Consider the following 16,428-nt stretch of genomic DNA (forward strand, 5'->3'; position numbering starts at 1 on the left):
GTAAAATTCGCGTCGCTCAACAAAGAAATCTCCATGGGGAGGAAACGGTCGGCGCAACAGTTGATTCTTGTGATAAAAGCGTATATGAATGGGGGAAATTGATCAAAGAAATTTCGAGGGCCATAACCTTCGACCCGCATCTCCGTTCATCTCCAAATTGTCCACGTGGGAATTTTCGATCGCCAGATAAGGTGCGTTCTTAGCGTCGGAGTGCTCTTTACTCTCCCGTGCATTCTGGGTGCTCGATAACGCGCGTCCTAGACAAGGTTGCACCATGAGGCATGGGCTAAGACGAGGGTGCGAGAGTTTGGTGTCGGGTGCGATCATACCAGCGTTAGTGCACCGGATCCCATCAGAACTCCGCAGTTAAGCGCGCTTGGGCCGGAGTAGTACTGGGATGGGTGACCTCCAGGGAAGTCCCGGTGTTGCACCCTTCTTTCACTTTTGCGAGCATTCGGTCGTGTCATTGTTGCATTGGGACAACACTCGCGCTCCTCAAAGCCCATTTTCAATCGCCCATCTCCTTCAACTCCCGCACCCCGACTCATGTTCATTCCGAGTGCCCGATAAGGCGCGTTCTTAGTGCTGGATAAGGTGCATTCTGGGCACTGAGGGTGGCGTAAAATTCGCGTCGCTCAACAAAGAAATCTCCATGGGGAGGAAACGGTCGGCGCAACAGTTGATTCTAGTGATAAAAGCGTATATGAATGGGGGAAATTGATCAAAGAAATTTTGAGGGCCATAACCTTCGACCCGCATCTCCGTTCTTCTCCAAATTGTCCACGTGGGAATTTTCGAGCGCCAAATAAGGTGCGTTCTTAGCGTCGGAGTGCTCTTTACTCTCCCGTGCATTCTGGGTGCTCGATAACGCGCGTCCTAGACAAGGTTGCACCATGAGGCATGGGCTAAGACGAGGGTGCGAGAGTTTGGTGTCGGGTGCGATCATACCAGCGTTAGTGCACCGGATCCCATCAGAACTCCGCAGTTAAGCGCGCTTGGGCCGGAGTAGTACTGGGATGGGTGACCTCCCGGGAAGTCTCGGTGTTGCACCCTTCTTTCACTTTTGCGAGCATCCGGTCGTGTCATTGTTGCATTGGGACAGCACTCGCGCTCCTCAAAGCCCATTTTCAATCGCCCATCTCCTTCACCTCCCGCACCCCGACTCATGTTCATTCCGAGTGCCCGATAAGGCGCGTTCTTAGTGCTGGATAAGGTGCATTCTGGGCACTGAGGGTGGCGTAAAATTCGCGTCGCTCAACAAAGAAATCTCCATGGGGAGGAAACGGTCGGCGCAACAGTTGATTCTTGTGATAAAAGCGTATATGAATGGGGGAAATTGATCAAAGAAATTTCGAGGGCCATAACCTTCGACCCGCATCTCCGTTCTTCTCCAAATTGTCCACGTGGGAATTTTCGAGCGCCAGATAAGGTGCGTTCTTAGCGTCGGAGTGCTCTTTACTCTCCCGTGCATTCTGGGTGCTCGATAACGCGCGTCCTAGACAAGGTTGCACCATGAGGCATGGGCTAAGACGAGGGTGCGAGAGTTTGGTGTCGGGTGCGATCATACCAGCGTTAGTGCACCGGATCCCATCAGAACTCTGCAGTTAAGCGCGCTTGGGCCGGAGTAGTACTGGGATGGGTGACCTCCCGGGAAGTCCCGGTGTTGCGCCCTTCTTTCACTTTTGCGAGCATCCGGTCGTGTCATTGTTGCATTGGGACAGCACTCGCATCTCCGTTCTTCTCCAAATTGTCCACGTGGGAATTTTCGAGCGCCAGATAAGGTGCGTTCTTAGCGTCGGAGTGCTCTTTAATCTCCCGTGCATTCTGGGTGCTCGATAACGCGCGTCCTAGACAAGGTTGCACCATGAGGCATGGGCTAAGACGAGGGTGCGAGAGTTTGGTGTCGGTTGCGATCATACCAGCGTTAATGCACCGGATCCCATCAGAACTCCGCAGTTAAGCGCACTTGGGCCGGAGTAGTACTGGGATGGGTGACCTCCCGGGAAGTCCCGGTGTTGCACCCCTCTTTCACTTTTGCGAGCATCCGGTCATGTCATTGTTGCATTTGGAATGCACTCGCGGTCCTCAAAGCCCATTTTCAATCGCCCATCTCCTTCACGTCCCGCACCCCGACTCATGTTCATTCCGAGTGCCCGATAAGGCGCGTTCTTAGTGCTGGATAAGGTGCATTCTGGGCACTGAGGGTGGCGTAAAATTCGCGTCGCTCAACAAAGAAATCTCCATGGGGAGGAAACGGTCGGCGCAACAGTTGACTCTTGTGATAAAAGCGTATATGAATGGGGGAAATTGATCAAAGAAATTTCGAGGGCCATAACCTTCGACCCGCATCTCCGTTCTTCTCCAAATTGTCCACGTGGGAATTTTCGAGCGCCAAATAAGGTGCGTTCTTAGCGTCGGAGTGCTCTTTACTCTCCCGTGCATTCTGGGTGCTCGATAACGCGCGTCCTAGACAAGGTTGCACCATGAGGCATGGGCTAAGACGAGGGTGCGAGAGTTTGGTGTCGGGTGCGATCATACCAGCGTTAGTGCACCGGATCCCATCAGAACTCCGCAGTTAAGCGCGCTCGGGCCGGAGTAGTACTGGGATGGGTGACCTCCCGGGAAGTCCCGATGTTGCACCCGTCTTTCACTTTTGCGAGCATCCGGTCGTGTCATTGTTGCATTGGGACAGCACTCGCGCTCCTCAAAGCCCATTTTCAATCGCCCATCTCCTTCACCTCCCGCACCCCGACTCATGTTCATTCCGAGTGCCCGATAAGGCGCGTTCTTAGTGCTGGATAAGGTGCATTCTGGGCACTGAGGGTGGCGTAAAATTCGCGTCGCTCAACAAAGAAATCTCCATGGGGAGGAAACGGTCGGCGCAACAGTTGATTCTTGTGATAAAAGCGTATATGAATGGGGGAAATTGATCAAAGAAATTTCGAGGGCCATAACCTTCGACCCGCATCTCCGTTCTTCTCCAAATTGTCCACGTGGGAATTTTCGAGCGCCAGATAAGGTGCGTTCTTAGCGTCGGAGTGCTCTTTACTCTCCCGTGCATTCTGGGTGCTCGATAACGCGGGTCCTAGACAAGGTTGCACCATGAGGCATGCGCTAACACGAGGGTGCGAGAGTTTGGTGTTGGGTGCGATCATACCAGCGTTAGTGCACCGGATCCCATCAGAACTCCGCAGTTAAGTGCGCTTGGGCCGGAGTAGTACTGGGATGGGTGACCTCCCGGGAAGTCCCGGTGTTGCGCCCTTCTTTCACTTTTGCGAGCATCCGGTCGTGTCATTGTTGCATTGGGACAGCACTCGCGCTCCTCAAAGCCCATTTTCAATCGCCCATCTCCTTCACCTCCCGCACCCCGACTCATGTTCATTCCGAGTGCCCGATAAGGCGCGTTCTTAGTGCTGGATAAGGTGCATTCTGGGCACTGAGGGTGGCGTAAAATTCGCGTCGCTCAACAAAGAAATCTCCATGGGGAGGAAACGGTCGGCGCAACAGTTGATTCTTGTGATAAAAGCGTATATGAATGGGGGAAATTGATCAAAGAAATTTCGAGGGCCATAACCTTCGACCCGCATCTCCGTTCATCTCCAAATTGTCCACGTGGGAATTTTCGATCGCCAGATAAGGTGCGTTCTTAGCGTCGGAGTGCTCTTTACTCTCCCGTGCATTCTGGGTGCTCGATAACGCGCGTCCTAGACAAGGTTGCACCATGAGGCATGGGCTAAGACGAGGGTGCGAGAGTTTGGTGTCGGGTGCGATCATACCAGCGTTAGTGCACCGGATCCCATCAGAACTCCGCAGTTAAGCGCGCTTGGGCCGGAGTAGTACTGGGATGGGTGACCTCCCGGGAAGTCCCGGTGTTGCACCCCTCTTTCTCTTTTGCGAGCATCCGGTCGTGTCATTGTTGCATTGGGACAGCACTCGTGCTCCTCAAAGCCCATTTTCAATCGCCCATCTCCTTCACCTCCCGCACCCCGACTCATGTTCATTCCGAGTGCCCGATAAGGCGCGTTCTTAGTGCTGGATAAGGTGCATTCTGGGCACTGAGGGTGGCGTAAAATTTGCGTCGCTCAACAAAGAAATCTCCATGGGGAGGAAACGGTCGGCGCAACAGTTGATTCTTGTGATAAAAGCGTATATGAATGGGGGAAATTGATCAAAGAAATTTCGAGGGCCATAACCTTCGACCCGCATCTCCGTTCTTCTCCAAATTGTCCACGTGGGAATTTTCGAGCGCCAGATAAGGTGCGTTCTTAGCGTCGGAGTGCTCTTTACTCTCCTGTGCATTCTGGGTGCTCGATAACGCGCGTCCTAGACAAGGTTGCACCATGAGGCATGGGCTAAGACGAGGGTGCGAGAGTTTGGTGTCGGGTGCGATCATACCAGCGTTAGTGCACCGGATCCCATCAGAACTCTGCAGTTAAGCGCGCTTGGGCCGGAGTAGTACTGGGATGGGTGACCTCCCGGGAAGTCCCGGTGTTGCGCCCTTCTTTCACTTTTGCGAGCATCCGGTCGTGTCATTGTTTCATTGGGACAGCACTCGCGCTCCTCAAAGCCCATTTTCAATCGCCCATCTCCTTCACCTCCCGCACCCCGACTCATGTTCATTCCGAGTGCCCGATAAGGCGCGTTCTTAGTGCTGGATAAGGTGCATTCTGGGCACTGAGGGTGGCGTAAAATTCGCGTCGCTCAACAAAGAAATCTCCATGGGGAGGAAACGGTCGGCGCAACAGTTGATTCTTGTGATAAAAGCGTATATGAATGGGGGAAATTGATCAAAGAAATTTCGAGGGCCATAACCTTCGACCCGCATCTCCGTTCATCTCCAAATTGTCCACGTGGGAATTTTCGATCGCCAGATAAGGTGCGTTCTTAGCGTCGGAGTGCTCTTTACTCTCCCGTGCATTCTGGGTGCTCGATAACGCGCGTCCTAGACAAGGTTGCACCATGAGGCATGGGCTAAGACGAGGGTGCGAGAGTTTGGTGTCGGGTGCGATCATACCAGCGTTAGTGCACCGGATCCCATCAGATCTCCGCAGTTAAGCGCGCTTGGGCCGGAGTAGTACTGGGATGGGTGACCTCCCGGGAAGTCCCGGTGTTGCACCCCTCTTTCTCTTTTGCGAGCATCCTGTCGTGTCATTGTTGCATTGGGACAGCACTCGCGCTCCTCAAAGCCCATTTTCAATCGCCCATCTCCTTCACCTCCCGCACCCCGACTCATGTTCATTCCGAGTGCCCGATAAGGCGCGTTCTTAGTGCTGGATAAGGTGCATTCTGGGCACTGAGGGTGGCGTAAAATTCGCGTCGCTCAACAAAGAAATCTCCATGGGGAGGAAACGGTCGGCGCAACAATTGATTCTTGTGATAAAAGCGTATATGAATGGGGGAAATTGATCAAAGAAATTTCGAGGGCCATAACCTTCGACCCGCATCTCCGTTCTTCTCCAAATTGTCCACGTGGGAATTTTCGAGCGCCAGATAAGGTGCGTTCTTAGCGTCGGAGTGCTCTTTAATCTCCCGTGCATTCTGTGTGCTCGATAAAGCGCGTCCTAGACAAGGTTGCACCATGAGGCATGGGCTAAGACGAGGGTGCGAGAGTTTGGTGTCGGTTGCGATCATCCCAGCGTTAATGCACCGGATCCCATCAGAACTTCGCAGTTAAGCGCGCTTGGGCCGGAGTAGTACTGGGATGGGTGACCTCCCGGGAAGTCCCGGTGTTGCACCCCTCTTTCACTTTTGCGAGCATCCGGTCATGTCATTGTTGCATTTGGAATGCACTCGCGGTCCTCAAAGCCCATTTTCAATCGCCCATCTCCTTCACCTCCCGCACCCCGACTCATGTTCATTCCGAGTGCCCGATAAGGCGCGTTCTTAGTGCTGGATAAGGTGCATTCTGGGCACTGCGGGTTGCGTAAAATTCGCGTCGCTCAACAAAGAAATCTCCATGGGGAGGAAACGGTCGGCGCAACAGTTGACTCTTGTGATAAAAGCGTATATGAATGGGGGAAATTGATCAAAGAAATTTCGAGGTCCATAACCTTCGACCCGCATCTCCGTTCTTCTCCAAATTGTCCACGTGGGAATTTGCGAGCGCCAAATAAGGTGCGTTCTTAGCGTCGGAGTGCTCTTTACTCTCCCGTGCATTCTGGGTGCTCGATAACGCGCGTCCTAGACAAGGTTGCACCATGAGGCATGGGCTAAGACGAGGGTGCGAGAGTTTGGTGTCGGGTGCGATCATACCAGCGTTAGTGCACCGGATCCCATCAGAACTCCGCAGTTAAGCGCGCTCGGGCCGGAGTAGTACTGGGATGGGTGACCTCCCGGGTAGTCCCGGTGTTGCACCCCTCTTTCACTTTTGCGAGCATCCGGTCGTGTCATTGTTGCATTGGGACAGCACTCGCGCTCCTCAAAGCCCATTTTCAATCGCCCATCTCCTTCACCTCCCGCACCCCGACTCATGTTCATTCCGAGTGCCCGATAAGGCGCGTTCTTAGTGCTGGATAAGGTGCATTCTGGGCACTGAGGGTGGCGTAAAATTCGCGTCGCTCAACAAAGAAATCTCCATGGGGAGGAAACGGTCGGCGCAACAGTTGATTCTTGTGATAAAAGCGTATATGAATGGGGGAAATTGATCAAAGAAATTTCGAGGGCCATAACCTTCGACCCGCATCTCCGTTCTTCTCCAAATTGTCCACGTGGGAATTTTCGAGCGCCAGATAAGGTGCGTTCTTAGCGTTGGAGTGCTCTTTACTCTCCCGTGCATTCTGGGTGCTCGATAACGCGCGTCCTAGACAAGGTTGCACCATGAGGCATGGGCTAAGACGAGGGTGCGAGAGTTTGGTGTCGGGTGCGATCATACCAGCGTTAGTGCACCGGATCCCATCAGAACTCCGCAGTTAAGCGCGCTTGGGCCGGAGTAGTACTGGGATGGGTGACCTCCCGAGAAGTCCCGGTGTTGCGCCCTTCTTTCACTTTTGCGAGCATCCGGTCGTGTCATTGTTGCATTGGGACAGCACTCGCGCTCCTCAAAGCCCATTTTCAATCGCCCATCTCCTTCACCTCCCGCACCCCGACTCATGTTCATTCCGAGTGCCCGATAAGGCGTGTTCTTAGTGCTGGATAAGGTGCATTCTGGCCACTGAGGGTGGCGTAAAATTCGCGTCGCTCAACAAAGAAATCTCCATGGGGAGGAAACGGTCGGCGCAACAGTTGATTCTTGTGATAAAAGCGTATATGAATGGGGGAAATTGATCAAAGAAATTTCGAGGGCCATAACCTTCGACCCGCATCTCCGTTCTTCTCCAAATTGTCCACGTGGGAATTTTTGAGCGCCAGATAAGGTGCGTTCTTAGCGTCGGAGTGCTCTTTACTCTCCCGTGCATTCTGGGTGCTCGATAACGCGCGTCCTAGACAAGGTTGCACCATGAGGCATGGGCTAAGACGAGGGTGCGAGAGTTTGGTGTCGGGTGCGATCATACCAGCGTTAGTGCACCGGATCCCATCAGAACTCTGCAGTTAAGCGCGCTTGGGCCGGAGTAGTACTGGGATGGGTGACCTCCCGGGAAGTCCCGGTGTTGTGCCCTTCTTTCACTTTTGCGAGCATCCGGTCGTGTCATTGTTGCATTGGGACAGCACTCGCGCTCCTCAAAGACCATTTTCAATCGCCCATCTCCTTCACCTCCCGCACCCCGACTCATGTTCATTCCGAGTGCCCGATAAGGCGCGTTCTTAGTGCTGGATAAGGTGCATTCTGGGCACTGAGGGTGGCGTAAAATTCGCGTCGCTCAACAAAGAAATCTCCATGGGGAGGAAACGGTCGGCGCAACAGTTGATTCTTGTGATAAAAGCGTATATGAATGGGGGAAATTGATCAAAGAAATTTCGAGGGCCATAACCTTCGACCCGCATCTCCGTTCTTCTCCAAATTGTCAACGTGGGAATTTTCGAGCACCAGATAAGGTGCGTTCTTAGCGTCGGAGTGCTCTTTACTCTCCCGTGCATTCTGGGTGCTCGATAACGCGCGTCCTAGACAAGGTTGCACCATGAGGCATGGGCTAAGACGAGGGTGCGAGAGTTTGGTGTCGGGTGCGATCATACCAGCGTTAGTGCACCGGATCCCATCAGAACTCTGCAGTTAAGCGCGCTTGGGCCGGAGTAGTACTGGGATGGGTGACCTCTCGGGAAGTCCCGGTGTTGCGCCCTTCTTTCACTTTTGCGAGCATTCGGTCGTGTCATTGTTGCATTGGGACAGCACTCGCGCTCCTCAAAGCCCATTTTCAATCGCCCATCTCCTTCACCTCCCGCACCCCGACTCATGTTCATTCCGAGTGCCCGATAAGGCGCGTTCTTAGTGCTGGATAAGGTGCATTCTGGGCACTGAGGGTGGCGTAAAATTCGCGTCGCTCAACAAAGAAATCTCCATGGGGAGGAAACGGTCGGCGCAACAGTTGATTCTTGTGATAAAAGCGTATATGAATGGGGGAAATTGATCAAAGAAATTTCGAGGGCCATAACCTTCGACCCGCATCTCCGTTCTTCTCCAAATTGTCCACGTGGGAATTTTCGAGCGCCAGATAAGGTGCGTTCTTAGCGTCGGAGTGCTCTTTACTCTCCCGTGCATTCTGGGTGCTCGATAACGCGCGTCCTAGACAAGGTTGCACCATGAGGCATGGGCTAAGACGAGGGTGCGAGAGTTTGGTGTCGGGTGCGATCATACCAGCGTTAGTGCACCGGATCCCATCAGAACTCTGCAGTTAAGCGCGCTTGGGCCGGAGTAGTACTGGGATGGGTGACCTCCCGGGAAGTCCCGGTGTTGCGCCCTTCTTTCACTTTTGCGAGCATCCGGTCGTGTCATTGTTGCATTGGGACAGCACTCGCGCTCCTCAAAGCCCATTTTCAATCGCCCATCTCCTTCACCTCCCGCACCCCGACTCATGTTCATTCCGAGTGCCCGATAAGGCGCGTTCTTAGTGCTGGATAAGGTGCATTCTGGGCACTGAGGGTGGCGTAAAATTCGCGTCGCTCAACAAAGAAATCTCCATGGGGAGGAAACGGTCGGCGCAACAGTTGATTCTTGTGATAAAAGCGTATATGAATGGGGGAAATTGATCAAAGAAATTTCGAGGGCCATAACCTTCGACCCGCATCTCCGTTCATCTCCAAATTGTCCACGTGGGAATTTTCGATCGCCAGATAAGGTGCGTTCTTAGCGTCGGAGTGCTCTTTACTCTCCCGTGCATTCTGGGTGCTCGATAACGCGCGTCCTAGACAAGGTTGCACCATGAGGCATGGGCTAAGACGAGGGTGCGAGAGTTTGGTGTCGGGTGCGATCATACCAGCGTTAGTGCACCGGATCCCATCAGAACTCCGCAGTTAAGCGCGCTTGGGCCGGAGTAGTACTGGGATGGGTGACCTCCTGGGAAGTCCCGGTGTTGCACCCCTCTTTCTCTTTTGCGAGCATCCTGTCGTGTCATTGTTGCATTGGGACAGCACTCGCGGTCCTCAAAGCCCATTTTCAATCGCCCATCTCCTTCACCTCCCACACCCCGACTCATGTTCATTCCGAGTGCCCGATAAGGCGCGTTCTTAGTGCTGGATAAGGTGCATTCTGGGCACTGAGGGTGGCGTAAAATTCGCGTCGCTCAACAAAGAAATCTCCATGGGGAGGAAACGGTCGGCGCAACAGTTGATTCTTGTGATAAAAGCGTATATGAATGGGGGAAATTGATCAAAGAAATTTCGAGGGCCATAACCTTCGACCCGCATCTCCGTTCTTCTCCAAATTGTCCACGTGGGAATTTTCGAGCGCCAGATAAGGTGCGTTCTTAGCGTCGGAGTGCTCTTTAATCTCCCGTGCATTCTGGGTGCTCGATAACGCGCGTCCTAGACAAGGTTGCACCATGAGGCATGGGCTAAGACGAGGGTGCGAGAGTTTGGTGTCGGTTGCGATCATACCGGCGTTAATGCACCGGATCCCATCAGAACTCCGCAGTTAAGCGCACTTGGGCCGGAGTAGTACTGGGATGGGTGACCTCCCGGGAAGTCCCGGTGTTGCACCCCTCTTTCACTTTTGCGAGCATCCGGTCATGTCATTGTTGCATTTGGAATGCACTCGCGGTCCTTAAAGCCCATTTTCAATCGCCCATCTCCTTCACGTCCCGCACCCCGACTCATGTTCATTCCGAGTGCCCGATAAGGCGCGTTCTTAGTGCTGGATAAGGTGCATTCTGGGCACTGAGGGTGGCGTAAAATTCGCGTCGCTCAACAAAGAAATCTCCATGGGGAGGAAACGGTCGGCGCAACAGTTGACTCTTGTGATAAAAGCGTATATGAATGGGGGAAATTGATCAAAGAAATTTCGAGGGCCATAACCTTCGACCCGCATCTCCGTTCTTCTCCAAATTGTCCACGTGGGAATTTTCGAGCGCCAAATAAGGTGCGTTCTTAGCGTCGGAGTGCTCTTTACTCTCCCGTGCATTCTGGGTGCTCGATAACGCGCGTCCTAGACAAGGTTGCACCATGAGGCATGGGCTAAGACGAGGGTGCGAGAGTTTGGTGTCGGGTGCGATCATACCAGCGTTAGTGCACCGGATCCCATCAGAACTCCGCAGTTAAGCGCGCTCGGGCCGGAGTAGTACTGGGATGGGTGACCTCCCGGGAAGTCCCGATGTTGCACCCGTCTTTCACTTTTGCGAGCATCCGGTCGTGTCATTGTTGCATTGGGACAGCACTCGCGCTCCTCAAAGCCCATTTTCAATCGCCCATCTCCTTCACCTCCCGCACCCCGACTCATGTTCATTCCGAGTGCCCGATAAGGCGCGTTCTTAGTGCTGGATAAGGTGCATTCTGGGCACTGAGGGTGGCGTAAAATTCGCGTCGCTCAACAAAGAAATCTCCATGGGGAGGAAACGGTCGGCGCAACAGTTGATTCTTGTGATAAAAGCGTATATGAATGGGGGAAATTGATCAAAGAAATTTCGAGGGCCATAACCTTCGACCCGCATCTCCGTTCTTCTCCAAATTGTCCACGTGGGAATTTTCGAGCGCCAGATAAGGTGCGTTCTTAGCGTCGGAGTGCTCTTTACTCTCCCGTGCATTCTGGGTGCTCGATAACGCGGGTCCTAGACAAGGTTGCACCATGAGGCATGCGCTAACACGAGGGTGCGAGAGTTTGGTGTTGGGTGCGATCATACCAGCGTTAGTGCACCGGATCCCATCAGAACTCCGCAGTTAAGTGCGCTTGGGCCGGAGTAGTACTGGGATGGGTGACCTCCCGGGAAGTCCCGGTGTTGCGCCCTTCTTTCACTTTTGCGAGCATCCGGTCGTGTCATTGTTGCATTGGGACAGCACTCGCGCTCCTCAAAGCCCATTTTCAATCGCCCATCTCCTTCACCTCCCGCACCCCGACTCATGTTCATTCCGAGTGCCCGATAAGGCGCGTTCTTAGTGCTGGATAAGGTGCATTCTGGGCACTGAGGGTGGCGTAAAATTCGCGTCGCTCAACAAAGAAATCTCCATGGGGAGGAAACGGTCGGCGCAACAGTTGATTCTTGTGATAAAAGCGTATATGAATGGGGGAAATTGATCAAAGAAATTTCGAGGGCCATAACCTTCGACCCGCATCTCCGTTCATCTCCAAATTGTCCACGTGGGAATTTTCGATCGCCAGATAAGGTGCGTTCTTAGCGTCGGAGTGCTCTTTACTCTCCCGTGCATTCTGGGTGCTCGATAACGCGCGTCCTAGACAAGGTTGCACCATGAGGCATGGGCTAAGACGAGGGTGCGAGAGTTTGGTGTCGGGTGCGATCATACCAGCGTTAGTGCACCGGATCCCATCAGAACTCCGCAGTTAAGCGCGCTTGGGCCGGAGTAGTACTGGGATGGGTGACCTCCCGGGAAGTCCCGGTGTTGCACCCCTCTTTCTCTTTTGCGAGCATCCGGTCGTGTCATTGTTGCATTGGGACAGCACTCGTGCTCCTCAAAACCCATTTTCAATCGCCCATCTCCTTCACCTCCCGCACCCCGACTCATGTTCATTCCGAGTGCCCGATAAGGCGCGTTCTTAGTGCTGGATAAGGTGCATTCTCGGCACTGAGGGTGGCGTAAAATTTGCGTCGCTCAACAAAGAAATCTCCATGGGGAGGAAACGGTCGGCGCAACAGTTGATTCTTGTGATAAAAGCGTATATGAATGGGGGAAATTGATCAAAGAAATTTCGAGGGCCATAACCTTCGACCCGCATCTCCGTTCTTCTCCAAATTGTCCACGTGGGAATTTTCGAGCGCCAGATAAGGTGCGTTCTTAGCGTCGGAGTGCTCTTTACTCTCCCGTGCATTCTGGGTGCTCGATAACGCGCGTCCTAGACAAGGTTGCACCATGAGGCATGGGCTAAGACGAGGGTGCGAGAGTTTGGTGTCGGGTGCGATCATACCAGCGTTAGTGCACCGGATCCCATCAGAACTCTGCAGTTAAGCGCGCTTGGGCCGGAGTAGTACTGGGATGGGTGACCTCCCGGGAAGTCCCGGTGTTGCGCCCTTCTTTCACTTTTGCGAGCATCCGGTCGTGTCATTGTTGCATTGGGACAGCACTCGCGCTCCTCAAAGCCCATTTTCAATCGCCCATCTCCTTCACCTCCCGCACCCCGACTCATGTTCATTCCGAGTGCCCGATAAGGCGCGTTCTTAGTGCTGGATAAGGTGCATTCTGGGCACTGAGGGTGGCATAAAATTCGCGTCGCTCAACAAAGAAATCTCCATGGGGAGGAAACGGTCGGCGCAACAGTTGATTCTTGTGATAAAAGCGTATATGAATGGGGGAAATTGATCAAAGAAATTTCGAGGGCCATAACCTTCGACCCGCATCTCCGTTCATCTCCAAATTGTCCACGTGGGAATTTTCGATCGCCAGATAAGGTGCGTTCTTAGCGTCGGAGTGCTCTTTACTCTCCCGTGCATTCTGGGTGCTCGATAACGCGCGTCCTAGACAAGGTTGCACCATGAGGCATGGGCTAAGACGAGGGTGCGAGAGTTTGGTGTCGGGTGCGATCATACCAGCGTTAGTGCACCGGATCCCATCAGATCTCCGCAGTTAAGCGCGCTTGGGCCGGAGTAGTACTGGGATGGGTGACCTCTCGGGAAGTCCCGGTGTTGCACCCCTCTTTCTCTTTTGCGAGCATCCTGTCGTGTCATTGTTGCATTGGGACAGCACTCGCGCTCCTCAAAGCCCATTTTCAATCGCCCATCTCCTTCAACTCCCGCACCACGACTCATGTTCATTCCGAGTGCCCGATAAGGCGCGTTCTTAGTGCTGGATAAGGTGCATTCTGGGCACTGAGGGTGGCGTAAAATTCGCGTCGCTCAACAAAGAAATCTCCATGGGGAGGAAACGGTCGGCGCAACAATTGATTCTTGTGATAAAAGCGTATATGAATGGGGGAAATTGATCAAAGAAATTTCGAGGGCCATAACCTTCGACCCGCATCTCCGTTCTTCTCCAAATTGTCCACGTGGGAATTTTCGAGCGCCAGATAAGGTGCGTTCTTAGCGTCGGAGTGCTCTTTAATCTCCCGTGCATTCTGGGTGCTCGATAAAGCGCGTCCTAGACAAGGTTGCACCATGAGGCATGGGCTAAGACGAGGGTGCGAGAGTTTGGTGTCGGTTGCGATCATCCCAGCGTTAATGCACCGGATCCCATCAGAACTTCGCAGTTAAGCGCGCTTGGGCCGGAGTAGTACTGGGATGGGTGACCTCCCGGGAAGTCCCGGTGTTGCACCCCTCTTTCACTTTTGCGAGCATCCGGTCATGTCATTGTTGCATTTGGAATGCACTCGCGGTCCTCAAAGCCCATTTTCAATCGCCCATCTCCTTCACCTCCCGCACCCCGACTCATGTTCATTCCGAGTGCCCGATAAGGCGCGTTCTTAGTGCTGGATAAGGTGCATTCTGGGCACTGCGGGTGGCGTAAAATTCGCGTCGCTCAACAAAGAAATCTCCATGGGGAGGAAACGGTCGGCGCAACAGTTGACTCTTGTGATAAAAGCGTATATGAATGGGGGAAATTGATCAAAGAAATTTCGAGGTCCATAACCTTCGACCCGCATCTCCGTTCTTCTCCAAATTGTCCACGTGGGAATTTGCGAGCGCCAAATAAGGTGCGTTCTTAGCGTCGGAGTGCTCTTTACTCTCCCGTGCATTCTGGGTGCTCGATAACGCGCGTCCTAGACAAGGTTGCACCATGAGGCATGGGCTAAGACGAGGGTGCGAGAGTTTGGTGTCGGGTGCGATCATACCAGCGTTAGTGCACCGGATCCCATCAGAACTCCGCAGTTAAGCGCGCTCGGGCCGGAGTAGTACTGGGATGGGTGACCTCCCGGGTAGTCCCGGTGTTGCACCCCTCTTTCACTTTTGCGAGCATCCGGTCGTGTCATTGTTGCATTGGGACAGCACTCGCGCTCCTCAAAGCCCATTTTCAATCGCCCATCTCCTTCACCTCCCGCACCCCGACTCATGTTCATTCCGAGTGCCCGATAAGGCGCGTTCTTAGTGCTGGATAAGGTGCATTCTGGGCACTGAGGGTGGCGTAAAATTCGCGTCGCTCAACAAAGAAATCTCCATGGGGAGGAAACGGTCGGCGCAACAGTTGATTCTTGTGATAAAAGCGTATATGAATGGGGGAAATTGATCAAAGAAATTTCGAGGGCCATAACCTTCGACCCGCATCTCCGTTCTTCTCCAAATTGTCCACGTGGGAATTTTCGAGCGCCAGATAAGGTGCGTTCTTAGCGTCGGAGTGCTCTTTACTCTCCCGTGCATTCTGGGTGCTCGATAACGCGCGTCCTAGACAAGGTTGCACCATGAGGCATGGGCTAAGACGAGGGTGCGAGAGTTTGGTGTCGGGTGCGATCATACCAGCGTTAGTGCACCGGATCCCATCAGAACTCCGCAGTTAAGCGCGCTTGGGCCGGAGTAGTACTGGGATGGGTGACCTCCCGAGAAGTCCCGGTGTTGCGCCCTTCTTTCACTTTTGCGAGCATCCGGTCGTGTCATTGTTGCATTGGGACAGCACTCGCGCTCCTCAAAGCCCATTTTCAATCGCCCATCTCCTTCACCTCCCGCACCCCGACTCATGTTCATTCCGAGTGCCCGATAAGGCGTGTTCTTAGTGCTGGATAAGGTGCATTCTGGCCACTGAGGGTGGCGTAAAATTCGCGTCGCTCAACAAAGAAATCTCCATGGGGAGGAAACGGTCGGCGCAACAGTTGATTCTTGTGATAAAAGCGTATATGAATGGGGGAAATTGATCAAAGAAATTTCGAGGGCCATAACCTTCGACCCGCATCTCCGTTCTTCTCCAAATTGTCCACGTGGGAATTTTTGAACGCCAGATAAGGTGCGTTCTTAGCGTCGGAGTGCTCTTTACTCTCCCGTGCATTCTGGGTGCTCGATAACGCGCGTCCTAGACAAGGTTGCACCATGAGGCATGGGCTAAGACGAGGGTGCGAGAGTTTGGTGTCGGGTGCGATCATACCAGCGTTAGTGCACCGGATCCCATCAGAACTCTGCAGTTAAGCGCGCTTGGGCCGGAGTAGTACTGGGATGGGTGACCTCCCGGGAAGTCCCGGTGTTGCGCCCTTCTTTCACTTTTGCGAGCATCCGGTCGTGTCATTGTTGCATTGGGACAGCACTCGCGCTCCTCAAAGACCATTTTCAATCGCCCATCTCCTTCACCTCCCGCACCCCGACTAATGTTCATTCCGAGTGCCCGATAAGGCGCGTTCTTAGTGCTGGATAAGGTGCATTCTGGGCACTGAGGGTGGCGTAAAATTCGCGTCGCTCAACAAAGAAATCTCCATGGGGAGGAAACGGTCGGCGCAACAGTTGATTCTTGTGATAAAAGCGTATATGAATGGGGGAAATTGATCAAAGAAATTTCGAGGGCCATAACCTTCGACCCGCATCTCCGTTCTTCTCCAAATTGTCCACGTGGGAATTTTCGAGCACCAGATAAGGTGCGTTCTTAGCGTCGGAGTGCTCTTTACTCTCCCGTGCATTCTGGGTGCTCGATAACGCGCGTCCTAGACAAGGTTGCACCATGAGGCATGGGCTAAGACGAGGGTGCGAGAGTTTGGTGTCGGGTGCGATCATACCAGCGTTAGTGCACCGGATCCCATCAGAACTCTGCAGTTAAGCGCGCTTGGGCCGGAGTAGTACTGGGATGGGTGACCTCCCGGGAAGTCCCGGTGTTGCGCCCTTCTTTCACTTTTGCGAGCATTCGGTCGTGTCATTGTTGCATTGGGACAGCACTCGCGCTCCTCAAAGCCCATTTTCAATCGCCCATCTCCTTCACCTCCCGCACCCCGACTCATGTTCATTCCGAGTGCCCGATAAGGCGCGTTCTTAGTGCTGGATAAGGTGCATT

General features: G+C 53.4%; 27 non-coding genes across 27 annotated transcripts; all 27 read left to right on the plus strand.

Annotated features, from left to right (window-relative positions):
• The first annotated feature begins 315 nt into the window (after positions 1-315).
• Positions 316-434, plus strand: LOC149530014 (5S ribosomal RNA). Its single transcript, XR_016359351.1, has one exon. It is a non-coding gene; the product is annotated as a 5S ribosomal RNA (ribosomal RNA).
• A 500-nt stretch (positions 435-934) lies between these two features.
• LOC149530015 (5S ribosomal RNA) lies at positions 935-1,053 on the plus strand. The gene has a single exon (XR_016359386.1). It is a non-coding gene; the product is annotated as a 5S ribosomal RNA (ribosomal RNA).
• A 500-nt stretch (positions 1,054-1,553) lies between these two features.
• On the plus strand, positions 1,554-1,672 carry LOC149530016 (5S ribosomal RNA). The gene has a single exon (XR_016359505.1). It is a non-coding gene; the product is annotated as a 5S ribosomal RNA (ribosomal RNA).
• Positions 1,673-1,905: 233 nt separating this feature from the next.
• Positions 1,906-2,024, plus strand: LOC149530017 (5S ribosomal RNA). Its single transcript, XR_016359483.1, has one exon. It is a non-coding gene; the product is annotated as a 5S ribosomal RNA (ribosomal RNA).
• Positions 2,025-2,524: 500 nt separating this feature from the next.
• Positions 2,525-2,643, plus strand: LOC149530018 (5S ribosomal RNA). The gene has a single exon (XR_016359560.1). It is a non-coding gene; the product is annotated as a 5S ribosomal RNA (ribosomal RNA).
• A 500-nt stretch (positions 2,644-3,143) lies between these two features.
• LOC149530019 (5S ribosomal RNA) lies at positions 3,144-3,262 on the plus strand. The gene has a single exon (XR_016359463.1). It is a non-coding gene; the product is annotated as a 5S ribosomal RNA (ribosomal RNA).
• Positions 3,263-3,762: 500 nt separating this feature from the next.
• Positions 3,763-3,881, plus strand: LOC149530020 (5S ribosomal RNA). Its single transcript, XR_016359530.1, has one exon. It is a non-coding gene; the product is annotated as a 5S ribosomal RNA (ribosomal RNA).
• Positions 3,882-4,381: 500 nt separating this feature from the next.
• On the plus strand, positions 4,382-4,500 carry LOC149530021 (5S ribosomal RNA). The gene has a single exon (XR_016359506.1). It is a non-coding gene; the product is annotated as a 5S ribosomal RNA (ribosomal RNA).
• Positions 4,501-5,000: 500 nt separating this feature from the next.
• LOC149530022 (5S ribosomal RNA) lies at positions 5,001-5,119 on the plus strand. The gene has a single exon (XR_016359358.1). It is a non-coding gene; the product is annotated as a 5S ribosomal RNA (ribosomal RNA).
• Positions 5,120-5,619: 500 nt separating this feature from the next.
• On the plus strand, positions 5,620-5,738 carry LOC149530023 (5S ribosomal RNA). The gene has a single exon (XR_016359567.1). It is a non-coding gene; the product is annotated as a 5S ribosomal RNA (ribosomal RNA).
• A 500-nt stretch (positions 5,739-6,238) lies between these two features.
• Positions 6,239-6,357, plus strand: LOC149530024 (5S ribosomal RNA). Its single transcript, XR_016359490.1, has one exon. It is a non-coding gene; the product is annotated as a 5S ribosomal RNA (ribosomal RNA).
• Positions 6,358-6,857: 500 nt separating this feature from the next.
• Positions 6,858-6,976, plus strand: LOC149530025 (5S ribosomal RNA). Its single transcript, XR_016359397.1, has one exon. It is a non-coding gene; the product is annotated as a 5S ribosomal RNA (ribosomal RNA).
• Positions 6,977-7,476: 500 nt separating this feature from the next.
• On the plus strand, positions 7,477-7,595 carry LOC149530026 (5S ribosomal RNA). The gene has a single exon (XR_016359571.1). It is a non-coding gene; the product is annotated as a 5S ribosomal RNA (ribosomal RNA).
• Positions 7,596-8,095: 500 nt separating this feature from the next.
• Positions 8,096-8,214, plus strand: LOC149530027 (5S ribosomal RNA). The gene has a single exon (XR_016359525.1). It is a non-coding gene; the product is annotated as a 5S ribosomal RNA (ribosomal RNA).
• Positions 8,215-8,714: 500 nt separating this feature from the next.
• On the plus strand, positions 8,715-8,833 carry LOC149530028 (5S ribosomal RNA). Its single transcript, XR_016359507.1, has one exon. It is a non-coding gene; the product is annotated as a 5S ribosomal RNA (ribosomal RNA).
• Positions 8,834-9,333: 500 nt separating this feature from the next.
• Positions 9,334-9,452, plus strand: LOC149530029 (5S ribosomal RNA). The gene has a single exon (XR_016359439.1). It is a non-coding gene; the product is annotated as a 5S ribosomal RNA (ribosomal RNA).
• A 500-nt stretch (positions 9,453-9,952) lies between these two features.
• On the plus strand, positions 9,953-10,071 carry LOC149530030 (5S ribosomal RNA). Its single transcript, XR_016359479.1, has one exon. It is a non-coding gene; the product is annotated as a 5S ribosomal RNA (ribosomal RNA).
• A 500-nt stretch (positions 10,072-10,571) lies between these two features.
• LOC149530031 (5S ribosomal RNA) lies at positions 10,572-10,690 on the plus strand. Its single transcript, XR_016359561.1, has one exon. It is a non-coding gene; the product is annotated as a 5S ribosomal RNA (ribosomal RNA).
• Positions 10,691-11,190: 500 nt separating this feature from the next.
• Positions 11,191-11,309, plus strand: LOC149530032 (5S ribosomal RNA). Its single transcript, XR_016359464.1, has one exon. It is a non-coding gene; the product is annotated as a 5S ribosomal RNA (ribosomal RNA).
• A 500-nt stretch (positions 11,310-11,809) lies between these two features.
• On the plus strand, positions 11,810-11,928 carry LOC149530033 (5S ribosomal RNA). The gene has a single exon (XR_016359541.1). It is a non-coding gene; the product is annotated as a 5S ribosomal RNA (ribosomal RNA).
• A 500-nt stretch (positions 11,929-12,428) lies between these two features.
• LOC149530034 (5S ribosomal RNA) lies at positions 12,429-12,547 on the plus strand. Its single transcript, XR_016359509.1, has one exon. It is a non-coding gene; the product is annotated as a 5S ribosomal RNA (ribosomal RNA).
• A 500-nt stretch (positions 12,548-13,047) lies between these two features.
• On the plus strand, positions 13,048-13,166 carry LOC149530035 (5S ribosomal RNA). The gene has a single exon (XR_016359361.1). It is a non-coding gene; the product is annotated as a 5S ribosomal RNA (ribosomal RNA).
• A 500-nt stretch (positions 13,167-13,666) lies between these two features.
• On the plus strand, positions 13,667-13,785 carry LOC149530036 (5S ribosomal RNA). The gene has a single exon (XR_016359568.1). It is a non-coding gene; the product is annotated as a 5S ribosomal RNA (ribosomal RNA).
• A 500-nt stretch (positions 13,786-14,285) lies between these two features.
• On the plus strand, positions 14,286-14,404 carry LOC149530037 (5S ribosomal RNA). The gene has a single exon (XR_016359491.1). It is a non-coding gene; the product is annotated as a 5S ribosomal RNA (ribosomal RNA).
• Positions 14,405-14,904: 500 nt separating this feature from the next.
• On the plus strand, positions 14,905-15,023 carry LOC149530038 (5S ribosomal RNA). The gene has a single exon (XR_016359398.1). It is a non-coding gene; the product is annotated as a 5S ribosomal RNA (ribosomal RNA).
• A 500-nt stretch (positions 15,024-15,523) lies between these two features.
• LOC149530039 (5S ribosomal RNA) lies at positions 15,524-15,642 on the plus strand. The gene has a single exon (XR_016359510.1). It is a non-coding gene; the product is annotated as a 5S ribosomal RNA (ribosomal RNA).
• Positions 15,643-16,142: 500 nt separating this feature from the next.
• LOC149530040 (5S ribosomal RNA) lies at positions 16,143-16,261 on the plus strand. Its single transcript, XR_016359511.1, has one exon. It is a non-coding gene; the product is annotated as a 5S ribosomal RNA (ribosomal RNA).
• The last annotated feature ends 167 nt before the right edge of the window (positions 16,262-16,428 follow it).

The sequence above is a fragment of the Cupressus sempervirens genome, chromosome 11, assembly GCF_028749045.1.
Source record: "Cupressus sempervirens isolate cs-2001-9-10 chromosome 11, ASM2874904v1, whole genome shotgun sequence".
Classification (NCBI taxonomy): Eukaryota; Viridiplantae; Streptophyta; class Pinopsida; order Cupressales; family Cupressaceae; genus Cupressus; species Cupressus sempervirens.